This window comes from Polistes dominula, unplaced genomic scaffold, assembly GCF_049000335.1.
Source record: "Polistes dominula isolate Pdom_NZ unplaced genomic scaffold, Pdom_raw_medaka contig_16, whole genome shotgun sequence".
NCBI lineage: Eukaryota > Metazoa > Arthropoda > Insecta > Hymenoptera > Vespidae > Polistes > Polistes dominula.
In genome coordinates, this window is record NW_028301040.1 from 4,290,382 (window position 1) to 4,314,366 (window position 23,985).

The following is a 23,985-nucleotide window of genomic DNA, read 5'->3' on the forward strand; positions in this document are numbered from 1 at the left end:
ATATCGTGTTTTATAACGTTAAAAGGTAGAAGAAGGGGATTGGTTCACTTGCGTTTCACAATCTGCACATATATATATATATAATAATAATATTTAATATATATTTTAATGTTACTGTACAATCAAATATATGTACATTAATGTACATTAATTATTATATATATTATAAATATTATATACATATAAATATATGTACATAAATTGTACAATTAATTATTATTACATTTATATTATTATATATTATATATATTATTAAATATATATTGATATATAAATATGAAACCCAATATATTCCAATAAAATAATTATAATATATATTACATAAAATAAAAATATATATTCAAGTACATATACGCATTTTCTTGTTAATATATATATATATATTACGAACGAACGAATGAACATTTTAAAAAAGAAGACGAATTTATACGTCGTGCCAAGAATAAACGAACTATCGATCGATCATCTCTGGTTTCAACTCATTAAGATCTCATTACTTCGAGATTTCTCTGGGATTTTGCGCATATTTTCTTCGGTATTCGCCTACGAGAGAAGAATCCGATGTTCTCGAGTTCCTTGTACCTCCCCCTCATCCCTAACCCTCTTCAACATCATTTTAATCTCGTTTTAGTGATGCAAAGAGAATAAAGATAAAGAGAAAGAAAGAAAGAAAATAAAAGACGCTTATGGAGGAAGCTTATGGTGGCGCCATTTATACCTTCACTACTTCCAAGTCGTTTATAACTTTCTATCGGACTAAAATTTGTCGACCGTTCGCAATTCCACAGGTTTTACACGTTGAAGGGAGGTGAGGTGAAAGGAGTAGGAGGAGTAGGAGTAGGAGGAGGAGGTCAAATGGATCGCGATCCGCTTTGACCTCGAATTACTCTTGTCATTCCATTGCACCATAGCCAGAAAGTGAGTGAGTGAGTGAGTGGGTGAGTGAGTGAGTGAGAGAGTGAGAGAAAGCGTGACTTTGCTTTTAGAATCGAAATGAGGAAAAAGAACAAATTCTTTTACATTAATCGCGTGTTCTAAAATACTATACGCTTGTATTTCTATTATTATTATTTTTTTTTATTTTTTTTATTTTTTATTTTTAATTCTTTCAATGTTATCTGTTATATTTAAATATATCAAATATATATATTATTTCATTTTCTAATATATAATATTAAAATTTATTGTGTGTATATAATAATATTAAATATAAAAATTCATCACATACACACACACACACACACAGACTTAGAAGTATGTTATACTTTATTATTTATAATGTAAATTATTAAAGTGTGTTCTAAGTGCACTATATATTAGAATATATTAAATATAAAACATTGAATAATTCTTTCTTTTTTTTTTTAGAGATACACGATAATAATTACAGTAACCAAAAATCCAAAGAATTTCTTTTTCTATTTATCTAAAAAAAAAAAAAAACATTAATAAGAAACAAACAAAAATTATTAGGAAAAATACCAAGAATTGATCGTAAAAAAAAAAGAAAAAAAAAATCAATTACGATTTATATCCAAGATGAAGAATAATTATTTGAGATGCATCTCTTATGTCGTACACGAGCCACAAGCCAGTGCAACACAGCATAAAACAACACTGCACTCTGCATAACATAGTCAGCACCTACGTAGAATTTTTCATTCGAGAATTCCGAGGTTTCATTGATCAAAGGTTAAATGGTGGGACGACATGAGTTAACTCTGGAATATGTTATGCTTAGAATTCTCGCCGAATGTCGTCGCAGTCTTCTTACACACGACGATTCTGTCTCTGTCGTAGTTTAGTCTTATGTTGTATTAGTTAATTCAAGCTCAAAGTCTTTTGATGCTTTCTTTTTAATCTTGACCCGATCCAATGAGAGAACGATTACTAATTGACTTTGCTTACGACATTGAAAACATCGTTATAGTTGTTTTTAATTTTTTTAATTTACTATTATTAGTTTTATTATTCGTACTGGGTAGAACCATATTTTCCAACCCCCCTCTAAAAAATAAAAAAAATATATAAAAGTAATTTATTTTAATTACAATGTGTTAATACGAAACTTAAGTGTATCCATTATCAATTCAAACCAAATTATTGTCAAGTTAAGATTTGTCAACAATTTTAAAACTACTTCAAATGCAATAAGAAATTTTTATTCACATTTGGTATTCGAAAATGCAGTATTCTATTTAATTACAATTTGTTAATACGAAACTTAAGTGTACCAATCATCAATTCAAACGGAATGATTGTCTCCTTACGATGTTGTCAACACGTTTTGAAACTGCTCAACACAATTGCAAATCTAACAAGAAATTTTGATTCAGATTTGGTATTTGAAAATGCAGTATTCTAATGTTCTATATTTGACAAACGTTTGAAACTACATGACACGTTTCCCAATGCTTCAACACTATTCCTCCTCCTCTTTCTCCTCCTATCAAATTAATATGCCAGTTCCGGATGAGCAAATTGTGGCTTTGGTTTCTATTAGTAGTATGTGTGTGTGTATGATAGAAAGAGAGAGATGTAGGATTGTTTGAACGTCTCGTTTATATTCCCTGGTCGTTCTCCTCCTCCTGCTGCTGCTGCTGTTGCTTCGACGTATTGCTACGCGTCACGTCTCTTTACGTTTTACAGCTTGAATATGCCCGACTTCAAACGTAGTTGCAGTACCAGCAACTGCAACAGTATAAGCATCAGCAGCACAAGAGTGCAGATGAAACACACACGATTCGCGTATCTTTGATTAAAATCAAGCTCTTTGATAACTATTAAACCCTTAATTGACATCACTCTGCTTTTCTCTATCTGCTGCCTATATATATATATATATATACATATTTACATATTTATGTGTGTGTGTGTGTATATATATTTGTGTATGATATGCTTTGAAATTACACGAGAGAAAAAAAACTTTTCGAAATTACACTTCTAATTATTACTTCTGGGTATACTCGTCCACTCACTTTTTTCTACTTTCTAGTAACCCCATTCTACCCCCTATCTACCCCCTTTTGTACGATATATACAATTTTTATAATTAGAAAAGTTCTAAATTTACTAATCCGTTTTGTTTTTTTTCTGTTACAGGTACGTGCATTTGAACAGTGATAAGATATTGAAATTGTGTACCCATAAATATCGTAAGTTTTATCAATGTATAATTTTTTGTTACTAAACCTATTTTGCATGGATAAAAGAAAGAATATCCTCGTAGATATAAATATGTCGAAGGTTTTTGAAAAAAGATATCGCGTGATATACGAAATCATGACATTATCGCATAAATTACTACCTACGGGGATATGCAATGAGTTATATGACGAGGTTTAAAAGCATCGAACTTAACTGACACAAGAATATTTCGTAACTATATTAAAAAAAAAAAAAAAAAAAAATTAAAAAAAAATTAAAGAGTGAGGAGGTCATGGAATATTTTCTGAGTCGATTTATCATCTTTGTAGAACTTCCTAATTATATTAAATTGCATCCATGTGTGAACTATAGAATCAAGAAATAAATAATAAATAAAAAAATAAAATTAAAAAAATATATATATATATTGTATAATACTATTATACAATTGTTATTCTATATATATACATATATTGTATAGAAAATATTTCGGCTAGAATTTTTTTTTTTTTGCTTGTTCACCACTGCACCCATGTGTGAATTATAAAATAAATATAATAAAAAATAAAATAAAATTAAGGAATAATTTGTCTACAATAATAAAAGAAAAGTTCTTTCGAATTATTATTCGCGATTTTATTTTGCACAAATCTTTTCACGGTTATCTACATATATGTAGAAAATATGTCGTATAGAATTTGTGTTTTTGCTAAGCGCACCACAGCTGCTACTACTCCTCGGTTTGCGCGTCATTAGAGCGAGAATAATTTTCTTTTTTCAGTAATATAAAAAAAAAAACAGAAAAAGAAAATAAAGAAAAGTACTCACGTTGAGCGAGATAACGTTTTCCTTCGTGTGAAATCACGATAGCGTAAAGGCTCGGGGATCTGCGTTTAAAAGAAATAGAAAATAGAAAATATACGAACGAGAAAAATAGAAAAATAGAAAAAGTAGAAAAAACAAAAAGAAAAAAAGGGGGAACGAATCAAAAGGAATAAAAAAGAAAAGAAAAGAAAAAAAAATGATCAGTGGTAAGCACACGTGTACGCTCGTTGTACATACACGTGCATACACAAAACATACATACACACATGTACACCCATAAACACACACACATTCGTAATGATTTGATGGCAGAACGATTATTCCGGCGGCAAGCTTGTAGTACACCGAGCGCGAGATGAGGAACAGAACAGAACCAAACCGAACCAAACCGAACCGAGAATGAGTGGGACAGAGTAACAGGAGAAGAGAGTAGAAATGGTATGGGTGAAAGAGGGTGAAATAGGGTGGTAGTGGTAGTGATGGTGGTGGTGGTGGTGGTGGTGGTGGTGGTGGTGGTGGTGGTGGTGGTGGTGGTGGTGGTGGTGGTGGTGGTGGTGGTGGTGGTGGTGGTGGTGGTGGTGGTGGTGGTGGTGGTAGTATGGATGAGGGATGTGCTCTCTCGCACGCACCGTCGCCCCCGTAATCGCGGTTAATTAACGACCCAGAGCCCGGTAACGAGGCTGCCGATTGCTAGGCTCACATCGACCGCGATTATTCCAGCTCGTCGATTGCCGATCCGATTGTCATCGTTACATACTACATACACCCCCTTTTTTTCGTTCTTCGCTACTACTTTTTATTTTTCATCCCCCTCATCCTCCTCCTGTTCCTCCTCTTCTTCCTCTTCTTTCTACCTGACGTACAATCATCTCACTGTTTTTTTTTTATTTTTTATTTCATTTTATTTGTTTTTTATTTTATTTTATTTTTTTTTTGTACTTTGTATGCGTAGAAAAATATTATTTTGCTAACAAAAATTATTACACATTTGTAAAAGAAAAAAGGAATGATTAACTCTTTCCACTCAAAGTTTTGTTTTTCATTTTATATATTGGGTTGGCAAGTAATTGCAGATTTTGTCGATAGATGGATTCTTAAAATTAGCAATGACTTAGTTACCAACCTAACATTACCACAGCAACTTACGAAGTAATTTCAATAGAAAAATTATATTCACATATTACAAATAAATGATATGTAGTTATTAAAAGAAAAATCATAATTGATATGTTGTAAACTAAATTGAATTTGTATCAAATTTTTATTCTTTTATTTATTATCTTCATAGAGGAGTCATGGAATGCAAAGGGTTAAAAGAAGACCAAAAAATTAAATATTGGGTTGACAACTAAGTGACTGCTGATTTTAAAAAGCCATCTATCGACAAAATCCTCAATCATTTACTTGCCAACCCAAATACAATAGGAAATAATAAATTTGTTAAGAACAAAAACTCTTCGATCTTGTGTGGTTAAATATTTTTTTTTTTTTTTTTTTTTTTGGTATCCAAGATATAGAATCAGAGAAGATTTATTATTTTTTTATTTTTTTTAAAAGAAAGAAAAAGTAGAAGTAGAAGAAAAAAATGGGGGTGTAAGAAGGGGAGTAGTAGTGTGTGGTGTACTTTGGTAAATGAGAGAAGACCCCAAAAAAAGTTGAACTTTGATATGAGCAAAGTTAGACGATAAATCGGATAAAAGGATGATACCAAAAAGTGTTACCCCTTTTTTTTCTTCTTCTTCTTTATACTACCTTCCGACTATAATTTCCTAAGTAGTAGTAGAAGTAGTAGTAGTAGAGAAATTTCCAACGAATCACAGCCAGAAAGAAAAAGAAAAGAAAAAAAAATAAGAAAGAAAGAAAAGAGAAGAGAAAGAAGGGATGAGTTACGAATAAACGCTGGGATTTTCTTTCCTGTACTAAACGGGGATGGGTATGGGGATAGGGTGTGGGAGGTTAGGTTTTTCCTTCGGGATAAATGTGTTTCCCGAGCGTCGAGTGATTAAGGAGGACTACGTCTCTATCTCTGCCGCTTGAAAAGGGATTGCTAAAGGACCTCTTTCTCTCTTTCTCTCTCTTTCTCTCTTCCTTGAACTTTAACCAACAGATTCCTTCTTCTTCTTCTTCCTCTTCCTGTTCCTTTTTCACGTGAAGCTGCGGCTTTTAAATCTCGATTCGCGTCGTTTCCCCGTCGGAAAAGCAGCTACCAGACCCGGTCTTTTTCTTTAGAAAAAAAAAACGATAGGAAAAGAAACGATTAGTATGAGCAAAAGTAGTAGGGATAAAAAAGAAAAAAATAGGGGATGAAGTAGGAATAATCGAAGATGAGAGAAAAAGTTCGTGTAAGTCGGTAGGGTAGATTCCTTCTCTACCATCTAAGCTCCGAGGATTTTTTCTTCTATCTTTCTTGAGTTTTATTAAAAATGTGGTAGTAACGCATCTTTTGGAAGGGCGTCAAGGATAATATGTTGAATCCTTAGAGAAGAGGAAGAGGGGAAGGAAAAAAGGGAAAAGTGGAAAGTGGGATAGAACACGAGGTGAAATTTTTCTCGATCTGCCTTGTCCATGAAACGAAGAAAACTGTTATTACTGCTGCTACTGTGTTGTTGTTGTTGTGTGAAAGAAAAAGATAAAGAAAGGGTGGATTAATCTCGCAAGACGATGGGTTGGAAGAGGAGGAGAAGGAGGAGGAGTTTTCTTCTTGCTTATTCTTGTTCCTTCATCCATCTCTTTTGCTCTTTACCTTACCCAGCACCAGGATCAGACGTTATTAGAGCGTATTAAAGTCCTGACAACGAACGGAGAAAGTTTTCTACTTTCCATCTCTTGCTTTTTGGTATATATATATATATATATATTTTTCTTTCTTTTGTTCTTTCCTTTCTTTTCTTTCTTCATTTTTTCCCCGTTTCTTCTTTAATTTTCTCACAGTCGAATAATTTATCCTCATCCTCGTTTTCTTATTCGTGATTTCTAGGAGATACATATATTTAATTTAAATATATTTTAATCTTTTTCGTTTATCTTATTGTTAGTTTAAACAGTGTACCAAAGAAATGTATAAAAGAAAGAACAAGAAAAGTCTGACTCCTCTACTTTAGATTACGAAGTAGTAAAGGGACTTTCTCAAAAGTTTCAAATCAAGACAGTGGTGGTGATGATGATGATGATGATGATGATGATGATGATGAGCCTTAGGTTATAGTAGTTAGCGTGTGATAGTACTTTTCTTAGTTTATAAAGTAGACAAGAGTCGTAAGAACTATTTTACTCTTGCGCGAGTAAAGTTTTATTCTTCCTGTTGTATCTTTGAAATCTTGAAAACTAAAGAAGATTTTCCAACAGTGAGATATCAAATATTTTTCTTTAATTCGAAGTTCATCTTTGACAATCATTCGTCTACCAACTTTTTAAAGATGAATAAATAGAAATTTGATTATTTATTCATTTATTTATATATATATGAAATAAATTGGAAAACGAATTGCAATAAATTTCTGTCTCGGCGGCAGCTTGTAAACTCGCTGACAAGAAAGACAGGGCCGAACCGAAGATGGGTTCTTATCTCAAGGGACGTAGTTCGAGGACAATGAGGAGAAGGGACAGAAGGAGGAGGATGATATCGATTGCTTACCTTCCAGTTAACCTCGCGCGACCCTTCATTCCCAGTCGCCTTTGTTATCGGGCATTTACGGAGGAACGGCATTCGGCCTCGTATTTCTTTCTCTCACCCTTCGGCGATGAATACAAGCAACCAACACACTAATACTAATACCAGGTACCTACCAAGTATAGAACGAACACTCAAGTCCACCCACTCATCTACCTACCAACCAACCAACCAACCTAACATCTGCAGCTTGGTGTCGCGATAAGCCTGGGGAACGCTGACACGACACTAGCATGCTCGAAACTTCTTACCTCGTAGACCCGTAACACGCGTAAATCGATGTCAACCATAGTTAAAACCTCTTTCAATCCTCGTTTAACTTTCAAGGATATACACAATAAGATCTTTCTATCACAACTCATTTCAATTTATAAAAACAATTCATTTCTTCTTACGTGTTCTTTTACAATTTATTTTTTGTAGGATCCAACATTTTTTGGTCAGCATACAAAACCCTTCTTCATCTACTTTGATATTTTACAAAAGTTAATTTTAGCTTGGAACATCTCATAGAAAAAAGTAGTTCACGAAGGTGCGATATTATTCAGTGGAGGAGGAGCAAGCTTTCCCTCTTCTTATCTTCTCGGCCATGAACTCGCATTTTGCAGAAGATTGGCGCCGCTATTCTGCCCTCTGATGATACTTCAACTCATTAATATTAATTAGCGTTGGTGACATCATCCCGTTCTAAATATTTGATTAGCCTAGATACAACACCCCCCTAGAAAACGTTATAGAGAGTTAGATAGTGGTAGGAGACTAACAAAAAAAGGGGGTAGAGAAGGGTAGTTCATTTCTCTTCGTTAATCACTCTTCAAATTTCGTTTAGCCAACGAGAAATTGGTTCGTGTTTTCGATGAGAAAAAAATAGAACAAAATTTACCACCTAATTTCATTCCCCTTTCTCGAAATAATTCGTAAAGTATGTTGTTAAACTTTGCTTTAATTAAATATTAATAATATTGACCTTTTACTTAAAAAAAAAAATGTTTCTTAACATATCTACTAGAAGAGTGGGGGTGGGGGATGAAAAAATAAAAGAATAAAAAAAAGCATATTATTACCAGGACACCCCACCGAGTTATAGCAATCGATCTTTTATCATATCGACACTTTGATATTCGTTTTTGAAATGTTTGGCATAAGAAAGAAGTATAAGAAAAAGGAGGTAGGGGTGTGTGGGTGGGAATCTTTGGAGGATGGGATGATTTGAAAGCGAGAAGGGTGGCGAGTAGTAGTTGATCGTTGAAGTAGGAACCGTAGGAAGAAAATTGGAGGCTTCATAGCGAACATATTGCCCTCTCAATCCTCTTCAGAGCAACCAACCCCTCTACAGAGAGAGAGATGGGTACGCGGGAATGAGATGGTTCGACCCTCCGACGTTGAATCTAACGGTAGCAGTAGTAGAGTTATTTGTGGAGGTGTAGGAAGGAAGGAAGAGAAGGAGGGGACGGGAACGAGGAAAGTGCACATGGGTTGAGTTTAAAGCCAGGCAACTAGTTTCGCAACTACTCAGCCCACTTGGTCGTCTACCCTTCTCTTCTTTGGGGTATGTGTACCGAACGTTGGAGATAGAAAAGGAAAGAAGAGAGGATTTAAATGTGTGTGGATGTGTGTGTGGATGTGTGTGTGGAAGTGCAGAGGAGAGTATAGTTGGCTAAAAGAGATGAAAGATATGTTAGTGGCAAAGTTGAAAGAGGATGAGAGAAGAAGAGTGTGGCTGAAGTAGATGAGTGAGTGGTGGTGGTGATGAGATGGTGGTGGAGGTGGAAAAGAGAGAAAAGCCGGCTGCTGCTGCTTTCCGTGCGTTACTACTGTTGGTCCCAACGACCAGGATCTGAATGGCCCTACCGGAAAGGGGTCGGTCTGGGTTGGTTCCGGCTCAGCCATAGACGGAAATGAAAGAGGCCGAGCCCTACTCGCACACGAGTAGCACTACTACTACTACTATCACCACCGGTAGTGGTAAGGTACTAGCGCACTAGCCCTAGCCCTAGCCCTAGCCCTAGCATTACTAGCCACTATCATCACCAACTTACTACGGCCCCAAACCAAACTTGCACACACCACTAACAGCCCCCCGAACTTTCGTAATGAAGCCAAAGCCCCGAGTATGTTTACTCGGTGCATTTGTTGGGAGTCAAACCGTGCACTGGCAATCGCACCGACTAATGCGCTTTCAACGAAGGGATCCTTGAATCTCTCTCTCTCTCTCTCTCTCTCTCTCTCTCTCTTTGTTTCTCTGTGGAAGAATAGTTCTCGTTAATTTGCACAACCTCTAATGCAAAACCATGTTTGTTACTCTTTCCTAGCTATTTTCTAAACGTACGGTTTGCGTGCTAAACAAAATTTTCTCTTTAATATTTACCCATAAACGATTGTTTTTTTTTTATAGTATTATTTGACGTAATATACCTTATACGTAAACATATGTACTTATCTACCTCAAGGGCTCTGTTGGTGGGTGGCGGTAATTCGTCGAGTCGCGTGACTGACCGTCACACGCGATAGAATTTTATCGAAGTCCTTGAAGTTGATTTATCGAAGAAGCTCTTCTTCCTTCTTCCTTATCTTACCGGGCGTGCTGTAATGAAAGAAGGAAAAAAAGGGTGTGAGTAATTCGGTTGAGTTGCTGCTACTCCTAGGGTGGACGTAGGTATCCATAAAAGCAACGATTTCTTTTTAGTAGAACCCGTTAAATCGGTCAACCAAGTTTTCCAACCGGTTTTCAATTTCTCTTTCTCTCTCTCCTCTCTTTTTTTTCTATTCGTTTGACGGAAAATTGCTAATGGTTTCTGCTTGAGTTCTTGAAAAGGGCAAAACCAACGAACCAACCGGCCGAGTGAAGCTTTCCTTGCTCGTTACTATGTTTCCAGTAGTAGATGATCGACCTAAAAGAAAAAAAAAGGTGGCAAGAAAAAGTACGAGGGAATAATGTCGTTTGCTTTTTCTATACATTTCATCCCATCCCCTTTTCTCTTTCTTTTTTTTTTTTTTTATCCTGCTCCACCAACAACGAATACCCGTCTTTATCAGCAGACGCTGGTTAGTTTTATCAACGAATGCTTCCTTCCGCCGGTTATGCGTCGTAAAAAGGAGTGTAAGAAGAAAAACGGAAGAGAAATGAATGAAAGAGATGAGAGTGTGAGGTCCAAGATAGTTAGTGAACTTTCATGGAAAAAAAAAAGAAGAAATTATATTCCCTGTTAGTTGAGGAACCTGTGAATATTTTTTTTTTACATGCCCAAGAATCGGGGAAACTCAGATAACGTCATGTGAAAATATATATATCACCAGTGATAATGAAGTTGCAAATATATATATAGTTAATAATATAATATAATAAATAAATAATTAATTAAATAAATAATAAATATATATATAATTAATAATAATAGCTTTAATTATTTATTCGAAACATACGAAACTAGTTAATTATAATAATATATATAAAATAAGCTTTAGTTAATAAAATATAATTTAATTAAATAATAATAGAATTAATTATTTATTTAAAACATACGAAACAATATATCTTACATTTTAAATAATACAATTAAAATATAAATTTTCAACTTACATATGTAAGTTGATTGAACGTGTTATGTTAGGTAGTACACTACTATTTTAAAGTATAAAAATAACGTAGCCTTGTAAAACGATCACACGAGTAAGCACGTAAGTAGTACGTTTGCAGACGTACAAACATACGGTTTTACGTAGGTACAAGAAGCTGCCATGAAGGTATCGATACGTGACCGCACATATGTTCACCACCGGGAACCCTCGACCCCTGAGTAAAAGAGAAACAGAGAGAGAGAGAGAGTATGTGAGTATGTGAGTGAATGAGTGAGTGAGTGAGAAATAAAGATACATGCACAAGCTTAGGTACGTGTGTGCATGTTTGAATTATACGATCACCATAGAATCCACGACTATATAGCGTGCGGTTAACTGATACACATATTGCCTTCCGTTTACGAGCTACCAGCACGTGCACGTACACGTACGCACGTAATACTCTTGCACAAACAAAACCCTATATTTGTATGTGTACGTTTGTATGCGTCTATTTGTGTGCTTGTGTTGTATGTGTGAGAGAGAGAGATAGAAAGCATTGGATGGAAAGCCGTGGAGGGATCACAATCAACCCGTTCATGCATTCTAGATTTCGACCCCTTCAACGCACATTCTCACATACGCATATACATACTCGCACACATACAGTTAGAGAACACTATTCTGTACATGTTGGTCGATCAGGAAAGAGAGTGCGTGTCCTATGTCGACAAGGGGGTGGTGGGATGAGGTTTGAGTTGTTGGGTTGACGACTATGCTCGAACAGGCCAATGTTGGCTGAATTTTGGCGCAAAACGGGGTAGTTGCTGGACTTCTCGTGGAAGATACCACGTGTTGCTGGAAATTACTACCAGAGAGAGAGAGAGAAAGAGATAGATAGATAGGCAACGTTCATTCCGTGACCAATTGGACTCTCACATTCGAAGGTTTGCGTGAAACGCGTTTGACCGTTCAAGTTGGTAACCCGAGCAAGCATATGGCACGATGTCGAATGTGATCGCGTAAGGTTAATCCGATTTTCGGGTTGGGTCGGCTGGTATCGTTTCGGTTTTGATGATCGTACGGAGAGAGATTAAAAAAAAAAAAAAGGAAAAAAGGTGTTGTCCTATTTTGCATCGGGTTGTGGAAATATAAATCATATCTAGGAAAAGAAATTGTTTGAATTGTATTAATTTCTTTTTTTCTTTCCTTTCTCCGATCTACCAAAATTGTAAATAATTTATTATTACTCGGAATAATCAATATTTTCGATTGCAGTGAGTGTGTGTGTTATCAGCAGTCATTACACTTAATAAATGCTTACAAATATTAATTATAAATTCGATAAAAAATATATATTATACCAAGTTAATTCGCCTTTTCAATGTTTTAATGAGGGCAAATGTAATTAAAGAAAATTAATCATCAATTCGTAACATATTATATACATTATGTATAACATATACAATATTTTATACGATAACCGAAAATGAATTGCGTGTCTCTATCATTTAACCAATAATTCATTTGCATATTACCAATTGTGCTTTATATATACATTAATCGAATATATTATTGTATCGATTATAAATTCTTTTATCCAACGCGTCCATTTTCAATTCTAATATTTGAAGAGAGACTCTTATCATTAAAAAATAGATAAAAGTTAAGTTATGTTCAAGTATTTCGAGCACTCACCGAAATCTATAGCTAACAGATGATACTGGACTTACTTGTATCTTCTTTTTTGTATTTTAAATTAAATAATTATCTTATAAATAAATTAATGTAATAAAAACCTAGTTGTATACGAATGCAACGTTTCGTCAAAATTTCAAAACAATCGGTCAAGTATTTTTGGAGATTAGTGGTTAGGAAGAAACGAAATTTACATTTTTATATATAAATGCTTGAATTTTTTATGCCTACACTTTAGAATAATAGAATTTATTATATATATATATCGTTTTGTACACGCAAGGAACTCATTCTTCTGTTCACTCTCTTCGACACGGTTCCCCATTCGTCCGTGTTAAACGGTTATAATTGCTGCTACGGAAATGTCGGCTGAGTCCGTCAGGTAGAAGGACTACTAAAGAGAAACGAAGAGAGTAAGAGAGATGAAACGATCCTTTGAAACAAGTCCTTTTTCGCGTTAAATAGAATAAAAAGAGCGCGAAGGGTGGACTATGGTAGTAGTAGTAGTAGTAATAATAGTCGTAGTAGTAGTAGTAGGGTTGTGCTCGAACGAGCACGAAGCACAGGACGAAATGAAATAACGGCTGGGTGGTCGCGCGAAATGGAATGAAAATTCAAGCAGAAGAGAAAAGAGAGAGGAGGAACGAGAACGCGAGAAATTAAACTCTTCCTATCCCTCCCCCTTTACGCCCACTCACCCCCCGTCTCTCACTCTCTCTTTCTCTTTCTCTTTCTTTATTTATTTCTTTTTTGCACGTCTGTCGCTCAATTTTTCTCTGTCCGCAGCTTTTCGTCCCGTCTGACGATCCCTCCTCAGTCAACGGGAAAAAGGAATATAGGTGGGAAAAGGTAGAAGGGGAGGGAAAAGGGACACGTTTGTGACGCGAATGTTATTGAAACTATGGGATAAAGCTTTGGCTTTTTTACCTACCACCCCTATCCCCCACACCTCTCTCAATCTGATTCATGTGAATCATCTTTGTATATTTCTATTTTGAATTTTGTTTTTCTTTTTTCTTACATGGTCTCGTTTTTATTAATTTGAGATCATTTTAAAAGGGGTATAAAAATTTCAACAACCCCCTTATATCACTTTAGTTCAGTTCAGATTCCCTATTTTTTGTTGGTTATTATTATAGGTAGAATCAAATTTCTATAATAGATAACACACAAAATATGAATATCGGAGACGTGTTTGACCCATTGTGTTTAGGTGCAAGTAAAAAATCGTTAATTCATAACTATTTGATATACATAGAAGTACATTTTTCCACTTCATCTCGAATTCTTTTTTTTTTTTTATAACGTTTTGAATATACTAAAACCCACCCTTCTCTCTCCCCTTTCGTATTTACTTCCACTATCGACAACGTGAATGTGACAGGTATTTGTTGGAACGAAAATATGAACCTACGTATCTCTCTCTCTCTTTTTTTTAAATATATTTTTATTTAAATTCATAATTTTAAAGAGAAAAAGACATAATATGTAAGTTAGTTTATCTTTTATTTATGATTGTATCCTTCAAAGTGTTTAAAAAACGAAGATAATTTCTTGACAAATATAAAATCATCAAACAACGTTCAAATGATTCCGTGGTGTTTAATCGTTGATATTAAGCTCTTACAACAGAAAAGACACAAAAAACAAAGTTGAAAAGATAAAAGTAATAGTAGTAGAAGAGCTCTGGGGGATTCTTGGTGATGTACCTGGTCAACCCTAATAAATCACTATAGTTCTCGTTGTCCATAACGTCTATCCACGATAAATCACAGTGGTGACAAGAAGCGCGTGAAACACTCCTATTTTCCCCGATCTACTCTTGAACCACGAGACAACAAGAAAAAGAGATAGATACAGTTAGAAAAGTAGTAGTAGTAGTAGTAGTAGTAGTAGTAGTAGTAGTAATAGTAGTAGAAGTAGTAATAGTAGTAGTAGTAGTAGTAAGAGAAGAAGGGATAGAAGAGGATCAGAATAGGACGGTGGCAAAGTGGTCGACTTGCTGCAGGTATCTGGCAAACAGTGCTCAAAACGAGTACACACACGCCTCCAACAGGTATATCGACGTTGTTCCCTCTGGAACGGTACCAACTGTGCCGGAGGTTGAAGAAACCCTTTAGCGATTTTCTCATACCCCTTTTCTAGAGTTTACCTACCACTGGAGATGGTAGAAAAGTAGACGGCATGTGTCAGTGTGATATACACATATATATACTCAAAACATACATACAAGAATGTTGAAACGTTTTCACCAACTCTCGAGTTCTCAGCAATGAGAGAGAAAGAGAGAAAGAGAGAAAGAGGGGGGTAATGCATGAAACACGCGAGTTCACTAAAACATCCCTTTTCTGTGTTAACGTAGAGACGGAATTGTACGTTGTTCGACAAGGAGGGGGAGGAGAGAGGTTGGGTTTACTAAAAGGAGGATGAGAAGGTATGAGGAAAGACCTATAGTGGAGAAATAGGAGCACGTCGATCCACAATTAACACGGCACATGCAAATCATGCCTTAATCCGAAGCTTATTTCCAGCTCTCGCGCCATTGAGTATCGCACCCAGGAGTAGCAGCAATGCTGTGCTCTGCTACGCTTATGGTCGTGTGCCTCGGCTATGCCAATTCCATCCAAAAAAAAGAGAAGAAGAAAAAGAAGCAAAAAAAAAGTACCACGGTGGTGGTGGTGGTGATGGTGGTGGTGGGAGCAGCCAAGAATAATTCTTTCGAGCGGGTTGCGAGGGTGCTGGCCGATCGATCGATCGAACTACCCTTCTCTTTCTCTCTTCTGCCCTTTTTTCGGTAGTCTCTTGTTCTACCCTCTCTCTTTCTCTCTCATATTATGTATATGTATATATATATGTATATGTATATGTATATGTGACTCTACAGGCAGTCACCTCTAAACTCTTCGCACATATACACATATATAAAAAAAAAAAAGGTTGGATGGTGGAGTACAGACGTGTACCGACGAGGGTGCATAGGTAAAAGCAGACGGGGAATATTTCCATGGCGTGCACATTCGTTATTCGACCGGTCGATGGCGGGTAATTGAATACGCAGCTTTTATACGGAGCGTAGGGGTGGTAGGTGCTTTGGTTCTCAGCGTGCGGTGTACATGGCGGTGTCTGAGAGTGAGAGAGAGAGAAAAAACAGGGAGAAAAAGAGTGAGAGAGGATAGGAAAACGGGGAGCAAAAGAGAGAAATAGAAAGGGAGCTGATGTTGGTGTTGGTTGGAGGTGGTGGTGGTGGTAAAGGTGGGTTCAGAGGTTCGAAAGAGTGTAGAGGCTGTTAGATGAGGGGTGTAGAAGGGGTAGTAACGGTAGTGGTGGTAGTGGTGGTGGTCGTGGTGGTAGTAGAGGATGGAGGAGAATAGGGAGGATGGGGGTGGGGATACGATTCGGTGTGTTTCGCTGTTCCGGGCTTTTATAGCAGCGGTCGGAATTAATGAGGGGCCGTGTTTTCACGGCGGCCGAGTGCCAGTGCAGATTTCATTTTACTATTTACCTCCGGAAATTTATTCGACAACTAGCTTGGCCCCAATGGCGGAAAATATTGAGGGAGGAAGGGAGGGAATCACTGACACGAGATACCTCCATCATCCCATGTGCCACCACCCCCTTGCCCCGTCCTCCGGTTAAATCGTTTGACACCAAAGAGTGTACAGAAAGAGAGAGAGAAAGAGAGATTAACGAGCTCTCAACGATTCACAGTTTGGAGAGATGACAAAAATCCAATTGTTTCGTCTTTGATAATTTTTTTTTCCTTTTTTTTCTTATTATTTGATGCAATATTATTTGATTTTCTATTCGTTCAACAATTTGTTATTGGTATTAACGAGATAATTCGTGAATCTTTGCTTAAAATGTTTGTGTGTATTTCTTTTTTGTTGAATGTTTGTTTTTTTTTTCATTCCTATCTCTTTCTTTCAAATTTGTTTCTATGAAAATACTGAAATTTTTTTATCTATATATATATATATATATATATATATATATATATATATAGTACAAAACGTGTGCATGTATTTATATTTTTATATTTTTTTACTCAGTACAACACACACTCTTCCCATCTCTTTCATTTTTTTTCTGGAAAATGAAGGAGAGAAAGAGGGATAGAAAAGCTGACTAAAAGTACGGAGGATTCTCTCGTGCGAGCTCGAACAAAACCGTTATTAAATCGTGGATTCACCTCACGTTTCACGATCTAACGAATTAATATGTAAATTCCAAAGCATCTTACGAACGAACGAACGAACGACGTCGACGCGAAATCCCGCAGGCACCCCTGGGAGCAATGGGACCAATGAGAATGCAAAGCCTTCGTTCTCTCATTGACGTCGAAGTCTCGATTTTTCTATCCACTCTTGTTTTTTTTTACTATTTGCTTCTCATTTTCTACAGAAAAAAAGAAAGAAATGAGAGAAACACAGAGAGAAACTACACTCACGATGTATGGGGAAAAATAATTACTTTGTCGAAGAGGTCTGCCATTTTTTTGTTTTTTTTTTTGTCTTCCTTTATTTCTGTCATCATATGCAACATAAGATACAAGATATTAATATAAAAAAAAAAAAAATAATAAAAGAAAGATATATTCTTCTTTGTTATAAAAATTACTCATTTTTATGATCATTTATCCTACAATCGTTTGGTATACTCGATCGTTCACGTATTTTCCAATTTACAGTTTAATGAATAATTCACATAGTTATTTTTCTTTTTCTTTTTTTTTTTCTTGACTTTTATAATTTACAACGTGGTTTGTAGTAAATTTATTTGCAAGCTCCTTACACTTCGCATCTGTGATCTTTATGTTTTCTTAAAGGTAATCCGGGATGGAAAGTGCATCTCGATCGTAAAATTTGAAGACGGCTTGAGTTCCACCTATCATCGAACGGATCGTTGAAAGAAAAATATTTTACGACACGTTCAATTTCACATGGTTAACGTTTATCTCTGTTTATAAGGAAAAAAAAGATATAAAAGAAGAATAAAACTTTCGTTTTCGGTTATACATGTGTGTATGGATGTGTGTAGTATATATTTATATATACTTTAAAACTAATACTTTTTAATACTATAAAAGCATATATATCTACATATATATGTATAAAGTATGATATAATCTGTGAGAAAGGAGAATCAGCGAGGAAAACCCGAAATGTCGGCGCCTATGATCTCACTCGGGACAGGGAACGTACTAAAATGAAACGTATATTTGAGGTTAGGGCGGATCAGGGGTTGAACTCGCAAGGCCTGGAGTCGTTTATATGGTGATTCAATGGGGGTGCTTGGCAAAATGTCAAGGGACTCCTAAGGGTAGCTCGAGTTTCGGCGAGTTTCGAGACTACACTCGCCTTGCTACCGCTTTTCTCCTCTATCCGCCCTTGTCGGTTTATATCTTCGAAAATTCCACGTTGGTTGGTTGGTCGTTTCGTTCTATTGAGAGAAGCAAGAGAGAAAGAGAGATAAATAGAGAGAGAAAGAGAGATTGAACGAAGGAACGAAGCACGAAACACGAAAACTTGAATTTCATTGATGGAAAAGGGGATGGGGGTCAAAATAAGAGATCGTAGTCTTCCTCCCTTCCTTTTTAGTTCCTTTCGTTCTCGATTTTATAAAGTTCTTAACGTACGATATAAACGAGAAAGTACTCTTGTCATTTATGTCAAAGTGCTATATTTGATACAAGTATCTCATATCATCTCTAAAAACAAACCATTGATTTTGTATCAAAATTATACACAATTTATGCACACTCTATGTAAAAAAAAAAAAAAAAAAAAAAAAAAAAAAAAAAATAATAATAATAATAATAATAATAATAATAATAAAATATAATATTTTATTTTATTTTATTATTATTATATTTATCAGAATGAAATATTAAAAACAACGTTTTATTTCATATTACTTGTGTAACAGATATTTAATCGTACGTATTTTACAATATTGTTAACACATATTTCATTTTATTTTCATTTATTATACAAAAACCTGCTGTTGGTTGTTTAGAATACTGTTCCTACTTTTTTTTTTTTTTTTCTATCGTAATTTGTATTTTCAAACGTAAAACGAAATTATTTTCACATCTCGCGTTTTAATTTCCAGGTTTCGAATAACAATTTACAAAATTTCTTTTACTCCCTTTTGAGTATTACATTAAAACATCATTCACTTGTAAATGTTTCTTTTTTTTTTTTGAGGGGTGAGGGGGTAAAGTTTTTTTTTCTTTTTTATCCTTCATCTTTCTTTCTCTTTCTATTTTAAAACAATGATAACGTTTTTCCACTATTTGTTCGAACGAATAGGCCTTGATCGTTGATAGGGCGGTTGCTGATCAATGACATGAAGGCACACGTTTCAAAGTTGGAAGGACTCAAATCAATGGCCATTCGTGTTGTCCTATAGGAGGACAGATGTCGATCGGTCATATTCTTCCCCCCTCTCTCTCTCTCTCATTTTTTCTCTCTCTCTTTCTCGTTCACTTTTTCGTTCTCTTTTGTCAACGCAAAGTTTTACACGCAGGCGCATTTATCTCTTTTTCTTTCTCTCTCTTTCTGTTTTCCACCCTCTGTGTAACATCAAAAATGGTGGAAGATTGCGTGGCAACCACCGATTGTTCACGTTCGCACACAGTGTCATTGGCAAACATAGAAGTGGGAGAATATAACATCACTAGCAGCAAAACGGTGGGGGAATTACGAGATGACTCGTTTTGCCTATATACATCTATGTATTTACAATGTGCATACACACACAAACATATATATATATATATATATATATATATATATATATATATATATATATATATGTACTAGTATATGTATCCATAATACGAAGAGCTTCGGATAGGATCGTTTAATGGAAAGGAAGCACGCGCCACGATCGATTCCGTTTCGTCAACAGGTTATACACACTGATGGTGTTGGTGGGTGGTGATGGTGGTGATAGTTAACACGCCTATCTAGTTTTGTCATTTATTATTATAAGATTTTTTCTTTTTATTTCTTTTATTACGATTGTAGACTTATTTTTTATTTGATAAGAAAATTGGTTAGGTTCATTTAATATAATTATGTTTTATTTATACATTAAGGCACTCATGTTTGACGTCCAAGTTTAATTAGATATGTCTACAAATATATTTATTAATTTTTATGGGTTGTTTCAATTTAATTTAATTTTAAATGGAATGTTTTATTTTGCTTAAATATATTGTCAATTTTATAATTTAATTAAAATATATATATATATATATATATATATATATATATATATATATATATATATATATATATATATATATATTTGCATTCTTGCATTCTGAGTGTTAAATAATAAAATATAATAAATAACAAAAAATAATACAAATATAAAGTAATACAATATAATAACACTAAGTATATACTGATAAGAATTTAAAAGTTAAATTATCGGGTTTAAATTTAGAATAAAAAAAAAAAAAAAAAGGAAAAATTGTAATGTTCTTGAAAAATGAAGATAAGAATACAAATAGATAAATATTCTTTATTTTAACAAAGTAAAAAAAAAATTGCTAATAGTTTTCAGTTTTTCCTTACAATATATCATTTAACATATATTTTACATATTACTATTTATTTTTTCACGTTAAATTATTTTAATAATTTATATTTGTTCGTGAAATAAAATTTTATACAATATAAAAGATTATATTATATGTTATACTAATTATTATTTTTTGTTTAATTATTATATGTTTAAAATTAATCATATAGTATAATTTTTTCTTTGCTAATATATAACTAATCTTTATTTTAAATTATAAAATTTGAAACTATTTTAATCACCCATCAAATAAAAGTTGACACTGCGCAACACAGGATTGAAAAAGATCTGTATAAAATTGCATATAAAATCGTGTGTACTGTTAGCACTTATTGATTTATTTTCATATGTGCATATATGTATAATGTAACATGAACGCGTATTTTGAAACTCTTTCAAACGAATTTTGATTATCGTGCATTAAAAATTACATATTCCGACAAATAAATTGTAAATTTACAAATATCAACGACGAAGTAGTAGTAGCATCAATTAAAATAAATACACATACACATATATATATATATATATATATATATATATATATATATATATATATATATATATATATGTTATGTATCAATACACGTGTAGTTAACGATACATTGTTTATACGAAAATCTGCAATACAAAGTATCGTTTAAAATTGTGACATTAAAATGTAAAGAGATAAAATATAAATAAATTACATTGCGTTTAATCTACATTCATTGCATAAAGATAACAATTAGGGGTGAAGGGGTGTTAGAGGGAGGGATTGGTAGTAGGGGTATTCGTGTTCTTAAGTAGTTTGAAAACTCCTACACGTTATTCGAGTTTGTCTCTCTTATCGTGCATGATTCTGTTCTCCTTGGTCTTCTTGTTTCTTCTCCTAATCGAGGTTAACTAATGGAAGGAGAGAAGTTTTGGAGGATAACTTAGATGCTACCAGTTCAATAGGTGAACGTAATACGACGTAATAAATTTGTACTTTTATATTGGCCAAGAATGTAATATAATTATTTTTGATGATGAAACGAGAAAATCTGAAAATGCATTTAATTTGGAAGAAGATTTTTAAGAGGTTTTTCTTACCCTTCATCTTCACCCCCTCTCAAATGATATACCCAAGTTTCCTGTAAATTTGTAACCCATGGTAGAAGAAAATATAAACTCAATGAATTTTTATTTTCTAAATTCGATTAACATCGCAAACTTTTTCTGTAACACTTGGCCTAATATATTTATCTAAATCTATATTTTTATTTTAAAATTGTGAAAATAAAACTGAGTTGGGAAAAGGGAGTTGGGTCCAGCATTGCATTTTGCAATATCATCATTCGCAATGAAATTTATTTTTTGCGACGTTTCATGGCAACCAACGGATTTACCGAAAGTAATAAAGTATGCGAAATACGAAACCCAGAGGTTTTGAGAGGAGAGCCTGGAAAGTGCAGGAGAAGGGTGAAGAAGGGGAGGGAGGGTTGTGATGCGCGTGCATGTCAAACGCGGTGGTGCATGTGATCGCGCATATCGTTGTATTTTATTAAAAATATCTCAACTCTTGCGAGAAAAATGGGGGAGCTTACGGTTACTGCGCCCCGTTTACGCGAAAAAATATTACCAGGGTTTTTTTTTTGGCTACAGAAAAAAGAAATATAAAATAAAAATAAAAAAAAAATATTAAAAAAAAAAAAAGATATCTATGCATAATATATACATACACACATACATAAATTTCAAACTAAATCGATCGAAAGGCAAAACCCAACTTTGAGGATTTGGCGTACTAATTATCTAATTACGCGTAAGTCCGTTTGTGTGCCCTAGAGGGGTAAAAGACAGAGGGTATATAGGAGTGAGAATTTTCTGACTACTACTCTCCTATACCCTTCTCACTCTCTCTCTCTTTCTCTCTCATTCTCGTGTTTCGCGGTAGGACGTAAATTCGTTATAGCGAGCACACCGAAGCTGCGGTTTATACATCGGAAGCTCTCGGTGAAAACACTTTGGTGTAAAAACAGAGTTAGTGGCGTAATCCCTCCGCCCATGTATACTCCCTTTCATCCCCTCTTCCATTTCCCGACATTCTCTTTCCCTCTCTTCCCAACTACCACCCCCATCTTTCTCTCTCTCTCTCTCTCTCTCTCTCCCTTTCTCTCTGTTCGGTTGCGTCGTTGATGGGGTACGTTGAGGGTCACAGGGCCTGCAACGCGTTGGATTCAGGCTCTTCCTGTCTTAGTGGTGTGGTGTTACCATGGTAACAGACTGTAAGCCGCTTAACACCACCCCCGTTACACCCTTCTGAATCCTCCAGACCTCGGCGTAGAGTCAACCCAAGCCCCAGAGTTCGTGATACCCACGGCAACGAGGATGTGTTGCTCGTGTTAGTAAATGTCCTAGCATGGCTGCTGCTACTACTGCTACTACTCCTGTATTCTCGCTGGGTGCGTCAAATATATATATATATATATATATATATTCACCTTTTTATTCTTTTTTTTTTACCTTGTCGCAACCACCATGCACGTTTTCACATCCTCGTTATAACGAAGAGAAGAAGGGCCGACTATACGACTACGAAGAAGAAGAAGGTTCTTCTATCTAACTAAAAAGGTTATTCTATCGGTTAATACCTAAAGTTTATAATGGTTTTTTGCGAATAATGATATCTACTTTTAATAAACCAAAAAGAAGAAGAAGAAGAAGAAGAAAAGAAAAAAAGATTTCTTTTATCTACAAGAATATCTTACAAGAAGGTCCAATAATAGTATAGTAATCCTGTAATAGTTTTTTTTCTTTTACAAATTCCTTTCTTCCCTCACCCTAACTCTCCAGTGTTTCTCGTACCACCTACTCGTTCCGTATCTTTTTCTCTTCATCCCGAGAGATTAAATGTTACGAAACAAAGATAGAAAACTAGTAGACACTAGTACCCGGGTGTAGTAGTATAATACATCGAGAAAAAGTAGTAATGGTGGTGGTGGTGGGGACGCGGATGAAAAGAAATTGCGTTTCTGAGGCGAGCAGCAGCAGCAGCAGCAGCACTTTAGGGAGAAAGAGAAAGACAGTCGAGGAGGATCGAGTTAGAGCAAAAGAAAAAGAGCATAAAAAAAAAAAGAAAAGGGTGGATAGAAGAGAAAGAGAAAAATAGTAGAACGTGAAGAGAGAGCAGCAAGCAGGCAGGGGTGGGTAAGGGTAAAGTTGAACGGGGGTGAGAGAAGGATATAATACATCCGCAAGAGAAGAAGAAAAAGACGACGCCAGTGGTGGTGGAGGAGGCGTGTGTGTGCACTCTCCTGATGAGGAATTGAATGGAGGGCGAAAGCCACCCCTTCTTCTCGAAAGGAACGAGCCGGTCGGACATTCTCTCCCTGTTATTTTCTCATTTTAACTTTGGGAGATAAGAGAGAGAACGTTTTCTCTCGCGACACACGCCAAAGAGATTCTCTTCACCTCTTCTTACTCTCCTTTGTCGTTTCTTTTTGCAAAACAACCCCCCCAAAACAAAG

General features: G+C 35.0%; 1 protein-coding gene and 1 long non-coding RNA gene across 5 annotated transcripts in view; one reads left to right on the plus strand and one right to left on the minus strand.

Annotated features, from left to right (window-relative positions):
* The window catches only part of px (MAP7 domain-containing protein plexus), a 93,737-nt gene that overhangs the window by 56,211 nt on the left and 13,541 nt on the right, over window positions 1-23,985 (plus strand). The window lies entirely within an intron of this gene.
* Window positions 1,261-10,947, minus strand: LOC149031808 (uncharacterized). Its single transcript, XR_016177308.1, has 3 exons — window positions 7,610-10,947; window positions 3,979-6,198; window positions 1,261-2,691 (listed from the first exon to the last, which is right to left on the minus strand). It is a non-coding gene; the product is annotated as an uncharacterized LOC149031808 (long non-coding RNA).